Source organism: Bubalus kerabau, chromosome 21 (genome assembly GCF_029407905.1).
Source record: "Bubalus kerabau isolate K-KA32 ecotype Philippines breed swamp buffalo chromosome 21, PCC_UOA_SB_1v2, whole genome shotgun sequence".
NCBI lineage: Eukaryota > Metazoa > Chordata > Mammalia > Artiodactyla > Bovidae > Bubalus > Bubalus kerabau.
In genome coordinates this window covers 22,696,770-22,715,146 of record NC_073644.1, presented here as the reverse complement: position 1 = coordinate 22,715,146, position 18,377 = coordinate 22,696,770, and the positions used below count along the sequence as shown (strand labels likewise).

The 18,377-nt window shown below is 54.3% G+C and overlaps 1 protein-coding gene across 17 annotated transcripts in view; it reads right to left on the bottom strand.

Moving 5' to 3' along the window:
* CELF4 (CUGBP Elav-like family member 4) overlaps positions 1 to 18,377 on the bottom strand; it is a 312,555-nt gene that overhangs the window by 212,470 nt on the left and 81,708 nt on the right. The window contains exon 3 of one of the 17 annotated variants that reach the window (XR_008706872.1): positions 4,061 to 4,637. The exons of 14 other annotated variants lie outside the window; for them this stretch is intronic. The gene's annotated coding sequence lies outside the window, so the exon portion shown is untranslated. Of the gene's footprint in view, positions 1 to 4,060; positions 4,638 to 16,183; positions 16,413 to 18,377 lie in introns of those variants that run through there. 2 more of the 17 variants (XR_008706873.1, XR_008706871.1) reach the window with 2 other exon arrangements.

Genomic DNA, 18,377 nt, shown 5'->3' with positions numbered 1-18,377 from the left:
CCCATCCCCCAGCCTGACCCACCTGTGAGACGTCAGGGAACCCAGGGCAGGACAACGCGGTCCCGGCGCGGCTGCCTCTCCCTGTGGTCCCGGGCAGGTCTCTCCACCTCCACGGGCCTTACCTAGTTTCCCTGCCTATCCGTTGTTGATAACAGAACCTACTCCCCACCACCACCGCCCCCCACCCCTGCTTCCTCAAGGTTTTGTGGGGTCAGTTGCAGCAGAATATTACAGGCCTTCGATTGATGCCGCCGTGCTCCCCGCTCCCAGGGGTGATGGCTGAGCCATGTGGATGCTCAAGTTCACCGCAACACTGAAGCTGGCTGAGGGCTCGGGAGCGTGGTATCTCTCAGGCTGGGGTTCTTCTGGATCTCTGGTCCCAACCGCGGGGCCTGCCCGAGGAGAGCTCTTTACGTGGAGGCGTGCAGTCTTTATTGCTTATTATATATTATTTATTTAGTCTTAATTTATAATTGCATGATTGCCAGAGGATCTTAGCGCCATAGGGACAGAAATGTGCTGCCCAGTCCTCAATAAAGCATGCTTTTCCTGCCATAAATAAACAGAATAGCCAATCAACTACCCATCAAATTGCCTGGCCCTGGCACAAACAGAGCGCCGCTAATGAGACACAACACGCATTAGCTTAATGCTTTACCAGGGGAAGCAGGGTGGCCTCTGAGTGCCAGCCTGGGCCACGGAGGCGACCGGAATGGGTGGGTCTCCATGTGGGCACTGGGGGTGGGGGCTCCACCTGTGAGCCCCCCAGTGCCAACCAGTCACCCCAAGGAGTTGGGGCTCATCTCAGTGGGGTCACTGCTGTGGGTTCACTGTGACTCAAGTCATCAGGGATTGACCTGTGTGTCCAGTCCTGTACTGGGTGCTGTGGGCACCTTCTGGGGAGTCTGGTGTTTGTTCCGGGAGATACGATTCATGAGTACGACATGGGTTAGAGCAGGAGTGAAATCATGTGGCTAGGGCCGGGGACGTTTCCTGATGTGGGTGGGGGAGGGCGTCTGGGAAGGCTGCACAGAGGAGGAAGGCATGAGCTCCTCCTCCAAAGACAAGCGAGAAAGGAGAGTGAGTGCGTTCAGGTGAGAGTCACAACATGAGCCAGGCGTGGAGGGAGAGGAGCAGTGAGCTGGCTGCAGAGATGGGTGCCCAGGGGCTGACACCTATGCTGGGACCGGCCAGAGGATGCAAGTGCTGAGGGCTGGGGTGGGAATCCAGGTTGTGCTTGGCAGCACCAGGGACTCATGGAGGGTCCTGGAGTTCTGGGACGATCAGCATGGCAGAGCTGAAGCCTCTGTGGAGCAGGTTTACCCGAGGTCCTTTCCTGCCCCGCCTTCCCCCGCCCGCTGTCCCCCGCCCAGGCCGCCGGGGACTGGGCTCGTGAGGAAGTGGGGAGGAACAGCTCCCTCTTGCTCTGTCTGCTCTTTATCACTGTCAGCTGCTTAAAGCCAAGCCTGAGCAACCACCTCCCCAGCAGAGCTGAGCTCCCCGAAGATAAGATGAATGTCTGCAGGCCCCAGAGCTGTGATGCTCTAGAGGAAGTGGAAGGGGAGGAAGAAGGAATAAACACCCGTCACATTAATAAGAGTTGGGGAGAAGTGAGGGGCTGAAGCCAGGAGTCTCCAGATGGTGTTTAGTGAAATGACAGTTTGGTGCTTAAGAGGAAAAATGGAACCGTGGGATGCTGGGAGTTTCGGTCTTCGTGGGGTGGGGGTGAGGGGTGGGCACATGAACCCCGTGTAAGACCTGTGCCCACAGGGGCCTGACTGGAGCCCGTTTCGGGTCCCAGCAGTGAGAGAGAAATGCCTCCAGGGTGTCCGGGGAGGGGTCCCTCGCAGCAGCTCTGGTCCTGAGGTTTCAGGGGCATATCCACCTACATTTTCCAACATCCTCCCAGCCTCTGAGAAATTAGCAGGCTAATCCTTGTGCCAATGCTGTGCCCACAGGGATGGGCGGGGCGCAGGCCATTTCCTCTTGGAGCAAGTGGTCCAGGGTGAGGGACTGGCTAAGAGGTCATGTCACAATATGGCATTTGAGGAATGCACGGGAACTTCTGGGAATCCCGGAGAGGAGGCATCTTATCCAGCCTTGTCCAGACTGGGGAAGGCTTCCTGGAGAAGCCGATGGCTGGGCTGAGTCTGGAGTGTTGGCTAGGGCTTGGGTTACAGAAGGATGCCAGGCAAAGGGAAGCAACAGAGCTGAGCATGAGGTTGATGCTGTGCAAGAAGCAGAGAGTCAGGGCTTCCTGGGTGCTGGGGTGTCCCTGGTGTCAGGGAGGAGCTGTGCAGACAAGCTGGGCTAACAGTCAGGGGTGGCTGGGGGAGGGCCTGTCCTGTTCACTGGGAGTGTGGCTGCAGGATCTACCCAGTCCCTGCTCCCTGGTCTACCCTGAGTGCACTTCCGTGGGTTAAACAGAATGCGCTTTCAGCATCCATCCTTGAGGGTTCAGGCACTTTCTCTGCTCTCCCCTGAGGGCAGAGGCCTGGAGTCTGGCAGCTATGAAGCAGTACCCAGGGGAGCGGTGGGCCCAAGTGGAAGGAGGCCATTTCTCTCGGCTCCGGCTATCCTAGTGGAGGCTTTGTTTGTTAGCCCTGTGGAGCCGCTACACTCTGGGACCCACAGTCCAGCAAAGGCAAGATCTCCTTGTGGCCCAGGCCGGGGATGACATGGCAGGGAGGCTGGTGTTGGGTGGAGGCTGATGGGGGGACAGGCAAGGGCGGGGAGCAGGAGACAAAGGAGGGAGCAAGGCAAGGAGAGTCGAGGAGTCGTCGCAGGCTTCAGAATCCATTCTGTGTCGACTTCCCCCCAAGTCACACAGCTGCCAGGGTTCAGACAGATGCTGTGATTAGCATTTTAATGCATTTCAGAGGACCTTGTCCAAACTACTCTGGAAATCAGAAATCAAGAGTTTATCTTCAGCTGTCCCTGTAGAGCAACCTTCCCTTTTAATTCTAAAAGGAGCCAGAGGAGAGCGTGCATGCACATGTGTGTTTGTGCGCCTGGGTGCCAGAGTGTGCATACCTCCCTGTGTGTGTTTATGCATACACACACATCTCATATGTGCATGGAGCTTCCTGCACACACACACATGCCAGGCTCCCCGGTGTACGTGTGTGGGCACCTTTGAATGTTGAGTGCAGGTGTGCGTCTGTGCATGCCCATGGACAGTTCGCACATGCATGCTTATTCTTCACGTGCCTTTGCAAGTGTGATTTCATCCAGGAGCACTCATGTGGAAGCGGGGGTAGCTGGACGTGGGATGAAAACAGGTCAGGGCTGAGTGACTCAGGCTGTCAGGGCGTCTGGGCCTCAGGTCATGGGAAATGCATTTCAGAGGCGGCTACGGTGGCCTGGCTTCATCCCAAACCCGGGTTTCCAGACAACACAGGCCAGCCGTATTTTTGAGCAAAGTGGAATTTCTGGAGTTAGAATTCCACTCCCTTTGGACAGTGTTGGCATGGCAGCCCAGCCTCTGAGATGACTCTGGAGCCCCGCATGGGGGCAGTGGAGCAGCTTCTGGAGGGTCAGGCATGGGTGGGGTTGGGAAGTCAGGAGCCATTCCAGACACATCCTGTGGGGAGGGGGCTGCCCCTCACCTTCAGGCTGGTTGGCACCAGCCAATCAACTGGCTTCAGATGGAAGGGTTTCCTTCTCGTTCCTTTGTCACCCTCCCCAACACTCTCCCCTGGGAGGTGTAGCTCTCAGTCCCAAACCCAGATTTCCAGGACTCCCTTCCCAGCCCAGGGACAAGGGAACAGTGCTTTCCTCCACTGGCGAGAGGCACCTATTCACCTGGCAAGACGGTGTCGACTCTTAGGGATATGGATCTGCAATACCAGTGGCCCCCTTCTCAGGGTCAACTACAACTCCAAGCCTTTAACCCCTGCCACACCAGCTCCCCACATAGTGTCATTACGGCAGAGTATCAACTTGTAGTCTCACGAACCCCTGAGGTTGCTCTGGACTCCACAGAGTGGATAGCACAGTGACAGGGGTTGGGGGTGCTTCCATTAAAAGGCAGGCAGGGAAAAAACAGACAGTTCCTTGTGAATTTGTTTAATGTAAATACACCCTCTATTTATCTTTGGATGTTAATAAATTCATGCATTATTACAAAATCCCTCATACCAGCAGACCACGCTGTGTTAGATCAGCTCGCTTTAAGAGATTTCCTGTTGGCAGAATTCAAAGCCCACACCTGCAGCAGGCCCAGGCACAAGGATTTAACTAAACGCCACAGATAATTAGATCAGTTAACCTCGCAAATTAAAACAAGCACATCACATTAGCTCAGTTTATCCTAAAAGAAAATATTAAGTTCCCCCAGATAAGTCCTTTAATAAGAATGGAGGGAGACAGCACGTATTGTCTTTCAGGACCTATGGGCAGGAGGCAGGGGGGCTCAAACAGCGGCCAGACAGCAGGATTGTCTGATGGGTGACTGATCGGGTTCTTGCCTAGTGATCTAACAGGGTTGGAAATGTCTGTGGAACATCCAGGTGGGGTGTGGGCTGGAGCACACAAAACAGCGGCAAAGCTCCATGGGGTCTGAGAGGCATGAGGGTCATCAGTGGGATCTCGTCTGCTCTGCAGGTCCATAATGCAGAATAGTCCCCAGGGACACCCTGGGAATATAGAGAATGGGGTTCACTCCATCAGGGGAGGCCTTCTAGAGAGGCGGTGACCCACCTACTGAAAGTTCCTTCTGTGTGAGAGGCTCGACGCTCAAGGAGTTGGTTGAAGTCTTTGTAAAGTTTGAACCCACCAAGTCAGAATGGAAGGGGTAATCTGGACTGCAGGAGAAGTCAGTCTTTGCAAAATCTATAGCATAAAACATTTTAAGCAACAAAGAAAGAGTGTAGACAGTATTGCTGTCTGTAGGCATATGTTGTCTACCTAAGAGAACAACAGCATTTACAAGTGGCTCACTGCTTCCACTGTCACACCAGGGCTGTGCTAATTACACACACTTTGTATCTGTTCATTAAAGTAGGCTTGGCAGGACATTAACATGGAAGCACTATTGGATCATCTACTCAGAAGTCATAAAACTGCACTAAGCAACCCTGTCATATGGATGCTAACGGGAATGGGTGTCCCCCTAGCGCTGCTGAATTGGGCTGGGTTGAACAGATGACCAGATTCATCAATCGTGATGAAGGCTGTGTTGTAAACAAGAAAGGACCTGAATGTGGCATGTGGGCAGAGCCATGCCCACTGTCCACGGACCTTCACAAGCCATGTACCCTCTTTGGGCTACTGTGTTTCCCATGTACAATGGTGGGGAGAGGATGGTGCTAAGGCCATTGCCCTTTCTACTTCTCTGAGGGTCTCTGGCCCTCAGGAAGAAAACATAATGGTAGAGAAGCATCTCATTCATGGATCAAACTCTTCTAGCCTGAGAGGAGGAATGAAGGTCTTCCAACAACGCCAGACAGACAGTGTGGGTGCCCAGGGCTCCCAGAGTTGGACGGGCACTCAGATCATGGCAGGAGCCTTTGTAAAATGTGGATTTGCAGGCCCACCCTGACCTTATGCCTCTGTGTGTGTGTGTGTGTGTGTGTGTGTGTGTGAGAGAGAGAGAGAGAGAGAGAGAGAGAGATTGAACCTCTATTCCTTGCACTTGTAACAAACTTGAATGTCTCAGAAACTTCCACGTGCAGCCAGGTGGTTTGGGGACCTCTTCAGCACTCTCCTTCAGATGGGACAAGCCCTTCAAATGGTTGTGTGTGGGGGAAGTCAAGTTCCTCTCACCAGCTTCAGGGTCCAGAGGAAGCCAATTTCCCCTCAACCCCTCTCCAGCAGACCTTCCCAACCCCAGAGAGTAGCCCCTGCCAACCCAGGCCTAAGGTATGCCAGCTGTACCCATTGAGGCTGTCACTCTCTTACTCTGGAAGCTTTGATAGCTCCCAAGTACCCAAAGAGACTGAATTGCTCAGTGGGATGTTCAAGAACTTCCCCACTGGGGTCCCAAGCCTCCTCTAACTCTAGGACCCCTCAACCTCTTTCTGAGAGCTGCAGGAGTGCAGTCTCCCTCCCTCCCTCCTCCTCCACGTGTGCCATCACCTCACTGGAATGCTGTGCCCAGCCCCTCTCCATTCACCCAAATCCTGCCAGTCCTTCCCAGGACAGCGGCTCTGGTGCTCAGGGCAGCAAGGCTCACAGAAGGCACTCTCTAGATACAGCTTTGCAGAGCTCCCTGACTACTCAGAGCTCTACGCTTCAGCCCAGGGTCTCACCGCATGGCATATACATCAGTTCCCCTCTGCAGGAGGGGAAGTCCCAGGGTAGAGGAGTCCTTGCCCTCTCTTTTGTGCCCACCCACCAAGCAGCACCAACACAGGGCCAGGCTCCTGATGGGTGCTCAGGAAACACTTACCAATTGAATGAAAAACCTTCTCTCAGGCTCTGAACAGTCCCAGCTGTTGGATGCCAGCTGTCAGAGCTGCTGGGAGAGGCCAAATGCATATTCATTTCAGATTCCTGGGTCGCCCTGCCTCGAAGGGCCTCCTGGACCATCAGAAACCACGTGGATGCCGGGATCGTGCAAACTCTCAGCACGGACTTCGTTAACATCTCTCGGGGACTGAGGGGCAGGAAGGGGCAGGAACCTCCCTCTCCAAGCACAGCCAGGCCTCAGCTGGGATAGGACCAGGGGTCTGAGGGATGTTCCCACCACTCCCACACCTGGCTTCCTCTCACTGAGGTACGTCGGCCCCCCATGTGGCCAGCCCTGTGTCAGCCATGGGGCTATGTGCCCTGAGCCAGCTGTCTGCCAGGCCAGGGCAGGAGGGGTGGGGACAGACAGAGGGGGCCATGCCAGGGGACTCCCTCCTGGGCAGGGTGGGGGTGCAGGTGATGGCCACAGCAACAGCGGCAACAGAGGGGAGCCCATTACAGAGTTCCCACATGCACACAGGGTGTTCATCGCTTTGCTGGCATCACTTCATGTAGCAGTCCCTGGGCAGAGGCACTGTTGGCAGCCCGGGGTCTAGAGGATGAAACCGAAGCACAGAGGGGTGAAGCGGTTTGTGCAAGGTCACAGAGCTCAGAGTGGTGGAGCTGGGTTGGCTGAATTTGGGGCCTGAAACTGCCCAGAGATGTGGTGGGTCCCGAGTGTCCTCCGAGAAGGGAGAGATTGGGAGGGCTGGGTGGCCCTCCTCTTGGAAGGAGGCTGACAGTGCGAGTCATGGGTGTAGCTGGGGTTGAGGACTGGGTTGGCAGGGGTGTGCTGTGGGGCCGTTTATGATGGAGACCCAACAGGAGCACAGAAAATCATGGTCTTGGCTCACCTCACAGAAATGAGTCGTCCAGCATGGGGTTCCTGCATTGTTCTCCTCCTGAGTCTCCCCTACTTCTCCCCCTCTCCACCCCCCATCCCCAGGGACTCAGTCCCAGCTTGAATGCTTCTGTGACGGGAGGCTCACTCCCTTATGGGACAGCCCGCACCCTGGGGAGTAGCGAGGGCTGGGCGGGCCTTTCTGGGGCTTCAGGCTGAGCCCAGATGGAGGGCCTGAGGAGCCGGGGGCCACACAAGCCAGCCAGGGTGTCTCTCACCCCTTCCCTTCCCTACTCTCAGCGCAGCTCAGTGGAAGTCAATCACGCGGGCACATCCTTCGTCCTCAGGCAAGCCTGGCACAGATCGCACACGCCTCACTAGACACCCCCGACAACAGGCCAGAAGCACGGCTGCTTCCGTTTCTGAAAAGTCAAGTTGTCACCCTGAAAACTGGCAGGGCTCTTTCAGAAGGTGTGCGTCCCCCCAGGCCACAAAACGAGAGTGGGGACCTGACCGTGGGACCCCCGTGACATGGGGACAGCTGGGGTGTGGCACAGCGGCCTCTGACTCTCTAATATTTAAGCCACATACAGGGGTGCAGAAGGATACCAGTCCAAGAGAGATGTAGAAGATAAAAATATGATAGCTAAGGGACTGAAATCTTCATCCCCCATGAAGGATTGCATGGGATTAGAAACCATGTCAGCAGTCGGATGGGCATGCTGAGTCAGCAGTACTGTGTTGAAGAAGCAGCTCTTAGGACACCCTCTTTCTGAACAACTCTTTCTGAATCAGCCTCCTCACACCAGGATCAGGGTCAGGGTCAGGATCTGAGCTGAAGGCAGACACTGCAGCTGTGTGGGGTGGGCTGCTGCTCTGCGCGCTGCCCAGCCTGCCCTTCTGTAACCCCACCCATGTCTAGGAGGCTAATGGGGGGACTCTCTTGGCTCCTACCCATTATCCATCCTCTCTCCCCTCTCACTGATAAAAGCGGGTGTGATCATGGCAGATACATGCCTCTTTCTTTGCAAGATATCCCTTTTCTCAGCCTCCTTTGCAGCTAGGGTGGTCACGGACATGTGAGTTCGTCTAGTTGTGTCTGACTCTGCAACCCCATGGACTGTAGCCCGCCAGGCTCCTTTGTCCATGGGCGTCTCCAGGCAAGAATACTGGAGTGGGTTGCCATGCCCTCCTCCAGGGAATCTTCTCAATCCAGGGATCAAACCCATGACTCTTATGTCTCCTGCTTTGCCAGGCAGATTCTTTACCACTAGCATACATAGTTCTGGCTAACGAGACCCACACAGAATTCTACTGGGGAGGGGCCTTGGGAAGTCTTTTGCATTCCCGATAAAAGGGACAGACACACCTGGACTTACTCTGCTGGACTGTGGGTATGATGCGTGGAGCTGAGGCAGCCATTTTATAACCATGAAAAAAGAGACTGATGCTGACGTTATGCTGCCAAGCCAACATCAGATCCCGAGTCCGTGCTAACGCAAAAATCCAAAGCTTCATTTGTTGAAGCCACTGCAGCCAAACACATTTCAACTAACTGGGCAGTCACTGAAATTGAGGTTCAGAGGGGTTAAGTGACTCTCCAAGGGCACACAGTCAGGCTCCAGGCAGAACTGGGGCTGGAATTCGACTCTGTTCCCCATGCAGAATAAGGCTTCTCCAACCCAAAGGCAGGTTTGGAGTGTGGTGACAGCTGTGGGGCCACTGCCCTGCCTCACGTGGCCCCCGGGGGGTCTAGCAATCCCACCAGAGCCTCCTGTGGGAGCAGCCTGGTCCTGACTTTGGGGTGACAGAAACAGAAGAAGGTGACCCCATGGCCGCCCTTGTGATGCTTGGCCCCACAGGATGCAGTGGAAGAGGAGTGGGCACTGGAACCAGACCCCTCCCTGGTGAGTGAGCCCCTCCCCCTCAGTCTCCTCGTCCATAGACCATTGCTGCCGATGCTTACACGAGAGTGCGCCCCTGTGATGCTGTTTTGACAGATAAATGAGAGAAATCTGTGAAGCGTCAGGCCTTCGGGGAGTCCTCAATGAGTGGTGGTTGTCACCCTGTGGCATTTAATCACTTCCTATTCATGTTTCTGGGGTCACCATCTAAAAAAACCCACTTGCATTCAAATGCTTTTCTGAAGTCTGCTTCTGGGAATACTTAAACGAAGTGTCTTTGAGAGCCTAAAGTTAGGCCAGTGGTCCCCAGACTTTGCACGCACATGATGCTCCTAGCGATCTTGTTAAAATGCCGCGGGGTGCAGGCTGAGTGACCTGGCTCAGCTGGTCCTGGTGGTGCTGAAGACTCTGCACATCTAATAGGCACCTGGTGATGCTGACGCTCTGGACCCAGGTCCACCCTTAGCCAGGGCTTAGATCTCCGGCTCTGCTGACCTTGCTCAGACCAAGGGGAGACTGATGTGGGTTAGAGCAGCCTAGGAGAGCTTCCTAGATGAAAGCAGGGCTTGGAGCTAGGTCTAGAGGCCCTGGAGGACTGGGGTGGGTGGGCAGAGGGAGGCAGGGCCTTCCCAGGGAGGAGGGAGGCTGGGGATTGCTAATGCCCAAATTACGCCTGAGTGAGCAGGATGTCCAGGACTCATTGCCTGGAGTTGCCTGAGGCCTGCAGGCTGTGCGGGCTGGACGTTCTGAAGGGCAGCAATGCGAGAAAGGCCTGCTGCCTTTCCCACCACAGTCTCCCAGAACCCCCAGTTCTGGGAGGACAATTCAGACCTTCCTGGCTCCCCGAAGTCAGCCCTCCTTACTCCCTTTCCAATCTCCTCTCCCTGATGCACACCTGGACTGGTCTCCCTGTCCACGGGGTCCTTCACGGTCATTCCAGTCACAGTCCTTCCCTCTTCTGAGATGAGTGAAGCTTAGAATCCAAATCACACCGTTGACCATTCTGTATTTTTATTGTCCTGTAACTATCTCATGAATGAGTTAGGAGCCGCTGGATGTTACTGTGCCAGAGGACCCTGGTCAAACACACTCAACACCACTGTTCTGTCCTTCATGGCGATCCCTGGACTTATAGCGCTCCACAGCATACAAAGGGCTGACACACAAGATTTTCACCAAGGAACTAGGAAACAGGCCCAGGAAGGTCATGAGACTCCTCCCAAGTCATCCAGCAGTTTGCCGTTGTTCCCACAAGCTGTAAGCGCTCTGGAAGGTGGAGCAGAGTGTTCTGCTGGGCGCAGAGTGGACACCACAGTCTCGCAAGTTGCCTTGTGTCCACCCAGCCAACAGAGCAGGAGCCCACCTGCATTGCGCCCCCTGGTGGTCCAATTGAGAACATACCACAAATGCCTTGGCTCAACACACACACTAGGGCCACAGTGAACTGGGGCCCTGAACTCCAGCCCTTTTCTAACTGTTTTCAGGAAGATCTGAAGGACAAATAACCATAATGTCTTCTGCCATCATCACCCAGGCTTGCCCATCTTTGACGGGACTTGGCAGCCCACCGTTTTGGCCACGATGCAGGCCCATAAAGCAGACGCCTGGCTCTTTATACTCGCCCACGCACGCACTCTCTAGGAGAAACTCTGCGAATCCTAAAATACATCCATTCCCGCAGCAGGAGTTCACACAGATAACCTGCTTCTCTGCCTCGTGCTTTGGTGAAAGGTCAGCAAACCCTCAAACAGCCTCATATGGTCTCACCTAGGCACTCCACTGAGACCCCCTCCCCCCACCCCTGCGGCTGACACACATGTGTGGGGAAACCCCTTCACTCTGGTCACTCCTGGCTGCCCAGACACACGCGTGCTAGCTGCTACTGGCCAGGCCAAAGAGCCTTCTACACAGGGTTTCCTCCAGGCGCCCGAGACCACAGAGAGAGAAACTCCTGTCTTACCAAGGGTAGCCCCGCAGGTGAGCTAAGCTGAAACTTTCCAGGGGGCCGCGGGGCAAGGGGTGATGTGGATGGAAGAGGAGCCCTGAGAATGGATCTGCTGGAATGCTTCTTGGTGTTGCCAGGGCCTGCGAGGTCCAGGGTAGACAGAGAAGCTGTGCCCTGCCCCTGCCCACACCCAGCTCTGAATCAGCTCTGGGCAAGAGAGCAGGTACAGAAAGCACTGGGGGGGCGGGACTCCAAGCACTGAAAGGCAGAGTTAACACTGGTGTGTGTCAGTCGCTCAGTTATGTCTGACTCTGCGACCCCACGGCCTGTAGCTCGCCAGGCTCCTCTGTCCATGGGACTCTCTAGGCAAGAACGCTGGAGTAGGTGGCCATGCCCTCCTTCAGGGGATCTTCCCAACCCAGGGATCGGACAACGGAGCAGCCTGGAAGCAAAGGGCTATGCAGGAAGAGGAGGCTGAAAGGAAGTGAGGTGCTTGGCTGAGAGCTGTGTGGACCTGTGGCTGGTGAGGGAGCCTGTGCTCAGCTGGGCCCCTGGGTAACCGCAGCCCAAGGGGTTTCCAGGCAAGCGTTGGTCTTTATGTCACCATGACTGCTGGGCCAGTCTAGGAAGCATGTCAGAGGGGGAGGAGGCCTCTGGGAGGCCACCGCGGTGGGAGGGGGTGGGCTCCTCCAGGACACTGGTTTGTCCTAACGTCTCTTGCAGCTAAACTTCTGGGCACTTCCCATCACTACCATTTTTTGCTACCTAAAGCCATTTTCTGGATCATGAGCAGTCTTCACACGTGCCTCCCAAACCTTCAGCTGTGTCTCACTCATTTGTCTGATGCCCCCCTCCCTCAAAAGAAAGGGGCACAAGCAGGTAACCTGTACACACTGCTGCTGATGACTGGGCTGATGGGGGTCATGGTCCAAACGATACCTGGACAAGTGTTGAAGAAAGTTGAGAAATTTCTGCCTGGTTTCCTTAGGAAGAAACCTGAGCAGAGGGCATGGAGGAGGTGTGGGGCCCAGGGGCAGGGATGGACACGGAGGCGGGGGCGCAGCCCTTCCCTGAAGCTGTCCTGGAGCCGGCCCTCGGGGGCGGGCAGTCTGGCCGCTCTGCCTCAGGGAGACACCGAGCTGACCCTCGCTTAATTACACTTGTCACAGACGGAATCGGGCTGTGGAGGCCAGGAGACACCTTCCTCCCCCTCGGCCTCCTCTCCCCTTCCTGTTGGCTTCAGCAAGGTGAATAATGCCGAGTCTATTAGTCTCAGAATTGTAGAAAATGTCAGAGGTTCCAGAGGCCCCTCTGGACCACCACCCCCTTCCACAGTCCAGAAGGTGGAGGCTCAGAGTGGCTCCAAGCTGAGCGTTTTGCCCCAAAGTACCTGGTTTGTTTGCGGCAGGTGGGACCTGGCACCCAGGTTCCCTGACCCCGGCCCAGGCTCTGACCATCACCTCACGTGGCCTCTTGTTTATCCCTTCAACTTAGAGACGGTGGCTGTGGACACAAGGCTCTCTGGGTCCTTCAGACAACTCCGTGAGAGAGTCTTGCTGAGGACAGGCCATGGCTAGGCCTGGGTTCTGTTGTGGGGGCAGCAGGGCGGTTGTGAGAGTCACTCACCTGAAAACTGGGTACACCCCCCACACCCAGGCGAGTGAAGAGAAGAGCGCACTCAGACACAGAACACAGCCCTGGCGGGAGGAGGGCTTTGCGACCTGGGAGGAGCGGAGGGGAGGGGAGGGGAGACTCTGCACGGAAGCTGAGGGAGGTGGGACCCAGGACCCCGGCGTGAAGAGGACAGGCAAGCTGAGCGTGCTGCAGGAGCAGATGCTCCGGATTTCAGGTATTTCTGCCTTCTCTCCTGGAAACCCGTGCTCCCTCCTGCTGGGATAGCCTGAGGAGGAGACCCTGTGTGCTCAGCTCTGCCCCAGCCTGCGGTGTGGTCTGCGGGCAGGGGAGGGGTGGCTTGGCTGGAGACGCACCTGCCCGATCTGCTTCCGGTCAGGATGGGGACTCTTCCAAAGGGGGGTGCTGGAGACCCCCCGACATGGGTGGGTGAGGGAGGCCTGGATTCTGGCCCCAGCTCTGTCACGAGTGAACTGCAACTCATCTCACTCGGATCTCAGATTCCGTGTGGGTAAAATGAGAAAACTGAGCGAGCCGTCGGTGCTGAAGCTGGACAGCCTGCAGAGAGGAGTGTGTGAACGGCTGCTCAGAAACTGCCTCTCAGCCTGGAGGGGAGCCTTCGTCCTCTTCTGCCGCCCATTGTTCACTCTGTGCTTATGCCATTTGAGCTTGTGCCCCTTGACGAACCCTCCCGCCTCTAATACTCTGAGGACCCTGGGGCTTGTCCCCCAGGTGACTGAGAAGCAGGGAGTAAGAGAGACAGAAGCTCCCGCCCAGGGCCTCACTGTGCCTTTTCCATCTGCGATCAGTCCCAGCACAGGGCCCTCGGCACCACTGACATTCTGGGGTCAGATGCTGCTTTGTTGTGGGGCTCTCCTGTGCATTGTAAGATGTTTAGCAGCATCCTGACCTCTGCTTATCAGATACCTCCAGCATCTCCAGACAATGTCCGTAGGTCCTGTTGGGGGCAAATGTGCTCCCTGTTAAGACCCACTGCCCTAAAAGGACAGATGAAGAGTTTTCTGTAGAGAATATGGGAAAAGAGAGAAGATATGTCATTCATTTCCCCAAGAGAGAAAAAGAAAAGAGCATGAGGCCAGTGGGGAGAAGCAGAGGAAGGGCTGGTGGGATCCTCTCTACCCCACCCTACCCAGTGACTTAAACACTGTTGAAGACCTTTCTCTCTCTGCTGTGGAAGGGCCACAGGGATGCCCTTTTTCAGTGTTACAGGTTGAATTGCGTCCTCCCCTCCCCACAAAAGGTGCTGAAGACCGAACCCCCAGTACCTATGAATGTGACCTTATATGAAACAGGGTCTTTGCAGATGTAATCAAGCTGGGAGGAGGGCATCAGGTTGGGTCCCAACCCATACAACTGGTGTCTTTATCAGAAGGGGGAATTCGGACACAGACACACACACACACACCAGGAAGTTCACGTGATGGCATAAGAGCACCGTCTCCCAGACCAGGAGTGCCCAAGGTTACTGTACGTGATGGCATAAGAACACCCTCTCCCAGCCCAGGAGTGCCTGAGGCTACTGGAAGTGAGGAAGGAGGCGCGAACAGGTCCTCCTCCCAGCACTCAGAAGGAGCCAGCCCTGCCAACACCTTGATCTTGGTCTTCTAGCACCAGAACTGTGAGACAATACCTCTCTGTCATTTTAAGTCGCCTGGCCTGTGGGACTTTGTTACAATGGCCCCCCAAACCAGGAGCAAGAAGGACCACTGGACAGGGAGGTGGAGAGATGCAGGGACCTGGCTTTGTGACCCCATCATCTAAATCAGAGACAAATGCTCCTGGGACCCAAACTCACCATATAGAGACTGAGCCTACAGGACAGACAAGTGGAAACACATCACATCTCTAAAATGAAACACTTTGCGCCAATCACTAGAAGTTGTAAAACTGCCCCGAACATGCTACCTACATCCATCATAAATTCATCTTTAGTTTCTGTTATCATATCACTGTCTCTGGGGACCCCTGTCTTGTCATCATTTGCCCTTTATAATTTATTCATCTTGTTCTTGCCTGCATCCTTTCTACTTATCATTCATCTTTACAGTTATACATAAAATTAGACGGATCCTTCCCAGGTGGGGCTGTCAGGAGGGAGATGGGCCTCACCAGGGAAGTCCCAGGTGAGCTGGTGGAGGTCCCACGAGAGCCCCCTCTGGGTGTCGAGGCAGAGGTGAGTGGGGAGAAGGAGTCAGAGGGACGGTGTGCGGGAGAGGCCAGTGAGAAGGATAAAGGGGAAAGGATGGGAAGTGAGAGGGAAGAAGGTGACCAGAAGGGACAGAAAAGAAGAGGAAACAGGCACAAAGAGAAATATGATGATGGGACTCAAGGAAACAAACATGGAAGGAAGGGGGAGCAAGGAGCACACCCCGAGTCAGCAGCTCTAGAAATCCAGTGGAGTCTTGCCCTTTTTTAATTTTCTGCTTTAACATCGCTCCTGGTAAACTCAAAGAAGGTCACATTGAATGTCCATGGAGATGACGGGTCCTGAGCAGTGGGGACCTGAATGGGGAGGTGTGATGGCAGCAATGGTGCTTGTCGACCAGGCTGAACTGGGGCCGGGGTGCGGGTAGGGGACAGCCACGGAGGAGTGTGCGGGCTTGCTTTGTATTCTCAGGTTGCCGGAGCCAGGGCACAAAAGCCAATCTTTAACTAGTGAATTGGAACTTTAATGTTTACCAAGCAGATACAGCTCCCACTCGCCCCCGCCCGCCCCCCTCTGCCCGCCCCCTCTTCTCCCTGTTCCAGGCTCCTGCTAACTGGACCACCTCTTCCCCCCTTTAGCAGCCCTGGCGAGGAACCTGGTCTTCTGCTAGCAGAGCAAAGATCTGGTCACTGCTGCCCATGAAGCCTGGTTCCCTGATCACAGGCTCTTCCCAGAGGGCCTGCAATCCTACCTTTGGAAACATATGGACTCTTCCTGGGAGACAATTCCCAGCGAAGTCCCAAAGGCAGGGGGAGCTGGAATTGAGCAGCAGGGGCCTATTTTAAGGAACAAAATTCTTCTGAGAGGCCTCCTGTGCCTACTCAGGCCCCAGGGAGCTCTCCAAGTGGACCTCTCCTGTCCAGCTCATGGCTCCTGGCCTGTCGTGGGCGCCTCATCTTCTAGGCTGATTCTCAGACCACTGCTCTCATCTGACACTCCCACCTTCCTTCCAACTTTCTAGTCCCACCCTGCACAGATCCTGAACACACTTTTGAGCAACTCCTGATAACTTCCCTGGTGGCTCGGATGGTAAAAAATCTGCCTGCAGTGCAGGAGACCTGGGTTTAATCCCTGGCTCAGGAAGACCCCTTGGAGATGGGAATGGCTACCCACTCCAGTATTCTGGCTTGGAGAATTCCATGGACAGAGGAGCCTGGTGGGCTATAGTCCACGGGGTCGCAGAGAATCAGACATGACTGAGTGAATAACACTGACCCCATAGTTTTCCAGGTCCCTCTAAAGCAACTGGTGGCCTTGGAAAGTAGAGGTAGATATCCTGGGTTTTGGTAGCAGAGCTGGTGATGGTACTTTCTTGGCCGTTTATGTGTAACCTTGGGCAAACTGCCTAATCTCTCCAGTCTGGGGATCTCCTCATGTATGGCAGATACTCATGACATCTTCCCCACAGGGTGGCTGTGAAGATAAAATGGGGTAATGGAGGTAACCTGCTTGCATCATGCCTGTCAGATAGTAAGTGCTTAATAAGTATTAACTGTTATCATTGAGCTATTTTCTACTCTACCCACTTTATGATAGCGCTGTCTTGTATCACTGATGTATGTGTGACTTCTGTCTCCAACTTGATGGACAGCTCCAAGAGAGGTGGGAATGCAATTTTCTTATCTCTGTGTCTGCCTGGATGCCTGACACAGTGCTCGGCACACACAGGAAATTCTTGTTGATAGGTTGAGAAGCTACGTTGATGGTTACCCTATAAATGATGAACACACGCTGGGGATGGAAGAAGGTGGGCTGAAGAGGGCAAGGGGTCAGGAGAGAGAGTGAAGTTGAGAGTGTGAGGGAGAGATGGAGAGTTTCAGAAAAGCGGAATCACTTCCTGGATGCTGGCAGAAGACCCTGCTCGAAGGGACCCTGATGAGGCTTTGTGGCTCAGTAATCTCATTTTACTGAAGGCATGCCAAATTAAGAAACAATAATCCATTTGTAACACTGGTCTAGGGCTGACTCCGTCAGCCACCCCAGAGGCCTTGGGTAGGCTGGTTCCCAGGGATACTGACCTCTGACTTGTACAAACACCCACTGTGACCACGTGGTTTCTGAGCTTCCACTGATCCTAACAGAAATGTCAGCTCCTCTTCCCAGTCCCCACATGAGGACACGTGGGAGGGGTGTCTCTAGCTCTGTTTCTGTGGTTTGGTTATTGTTTTTGGTGGTGGAGGTGTACGTGTGTTCAGTGCCCACAGATGACAACCAAGGCAGTGTTCCCTGCTGTCAACGGGATACTAGCCCTGCAACTTGCTGGGACACAGAATGGGCTGCGGGTCCCATCTCCTCCCCTCTGCCTCTCTCCAGTGAGAAAGTGGAGGACTGATTTTAATTGATTGATTTTAATGGATGTTGAAGTCTGGAAAAGTGCCTAAATTGCTGAGGTTACTGGTTTCCAGGTTCTTTTTTTTTTTTTTTTTTTCAATTTTTTTCTCCTTCATCAGACAAGGAGTGCACTCACCAGGGCACCTCGGGTGGTGACCCCAGACAAGAAGAGGCCTCTCTCTGCTGCCTAACCAAGCAGCCAGTCAGCCTGCCTCAGCTGGTGGCAATACCCATTATATGGTCGGGTGGGAGCACTTTGCTTGGTCCTGTCCCAGTATTTGCCAGCAGCTCACTTTCTCTGATCTCAATAATGACACCAAGTCCTGCTTTCTGGAATCCAAATGACTCCGCTTTAAAATCTGGTCACTTTGTTTTTCATTAATCTCCATGTGAGTTTGTGCACAGACAATGTGCCCTGGGAAGTTTGAGCTGAAATCCTGTCTTTTCTTCCCATCCCTCCCGCTGTGGGCTGTGCCTGCCCTGAGAATTGTGATCGAGTCTTTGAGGCCTCGTGTCTCCCAGTCTCCCTGTGAGGCCTCTGAAGAAAGGACAGCCTTCCAGGCACCGCCAGAGGACTCGGCTATGTTTTAGTTCCATTGTTGGCCTCTCTCCTCTCCCCTCCCACCTCCCAACATACATTCACTTTTTTTTTTTTCTTTCTTCCAAACTTGCCCAACTTGTCTTTGTGGTTTCAGAAAAATGCCACTGGATCTCCCAGTATGAAGGATTAGCACAGATTATGGGGAACAGTGTTAATTATCGGTGGAAGGGGGGGCAGGCGCGTTGCTCCAATGTGCTGCTGATTTCCCCTGGGCCTTTCTGTCTGGTAATAAGCCTTCTTTAATCTGGCAGGCCCCTTGGTGAAATCAGCACCACGGACAGTGGTATTGATTGCTTCTGAGAAACCATCACAGCTGCTCAACCAAATTACCTTTGATATGTGACCTTTAATGTAATTACTGCAACATCAAAGTATTTCTATAAATTATTAAAGAACTAATACACTCCATCATTTAGCTATTCTATTATATGTAAAATAAACAACCA